This window comes from Ranitomeya imitator, chromosome 5 (assembly GCF_032444005.1).
Source record: "Ranitomeya imitator isolate aRanImi1 chromosome 5, aRanImi1.pri, whole genome shotgun sequence".
Classification (NCBI taxonomy): domain Eukaryota; kingdom Metazoa; phylum Chordata; class Amphibia; order Anura; family Dendrobatidae; genus Ranitomeya; species Ranitomeya imitator.
The window spans coordinates 594414302-594415079 of record NC_091286.1 but is presented as its reverse complement, the minus strand read 5'-3'; the positions used below and the strand labels follow the sequence as shown (position 1 = coordinate 594415079).

At 58.4% G+C, this 778-nt stretch overlaps 1 non-coding gene across 1 annotated transcript; it reads right to left on the bottom strand.

Annotated features, from left to right (window-relative positions):
• Positions 1-294: 294 nt before the first annotated feature.
• TRNAV-CAC (transfer RNA valine (anticodon CAC)) lies at positions 295-367 on the bottom strand. The gene has a single exon. It is a non-coding gene; the product is annotated as a tRNA-Val (tRNA).
• Positions 368-778: the final 411 nt, after the last annotated feature.

Here is a 778-nt window from a genome sequence, read left to right as displayed (position 1 = left end):
CTTCTGGTGTTCCCACCCCTTGTCCCACACTGTCGGCTCATGCCTCTGTTTCCTGGACTCTGCGCATGGCCTGTATGTGTCCTAGAGTGGCTATGAGGGCGCGGGCATGCACACTCCAGGTCTCTTAAAGAGACAGTGCGCCTCTTTCAAAATTAGGTCTCAACCAATGGCTGAGTGTTCTGTTTTATTTCAGGCACCTCTGCTCTTAGGGAGGTGCCTGAGCAACAAGTGTTCCCTGTTGCTAATTCAGGTTCTCTGTACCTGTGTGATCAAGGCTTGAAAGTCAAAATGCATTGTTTCTGCCCAGTTTCGAACTGGGGACCTTTCGCGTGTGAGGCGAACGTGATAACCACTACACTACAGAAACTTGAACTAGGGGGCAGAGTTTCGGCCGTGCATGCGTGGTAGAAAATGCAGCCCCGGCAAGCAGCACAGAGCCCTGGCAGGCCTGTACAGAGCCCCGGCAGGCCCGCACAGAGCCCCGGCAGGCCCGTACAGAGCCCCGGCAGGCCACACAGAACCCCGGCCAGCCGCACAGAGCCCCGGCAGGCCCGTACAGAGCCCCGGCAGGCCACACAGAACCCCGGCCAGCCGCACAGAGCCCCGGCAGGCCCGTACAGATCCCCGGCAGGCCCGCACAGACCCCGCCCACACACACAGACACGCACAGTGTCCGCCCACGCACCGCCCACACTCTCCCCCCCTCTGGAACAGGATGTAAAAGGACAGAAAGGGCTTATTTACGTTCCATACATAATAACATAGTTAGTAAGGCCGA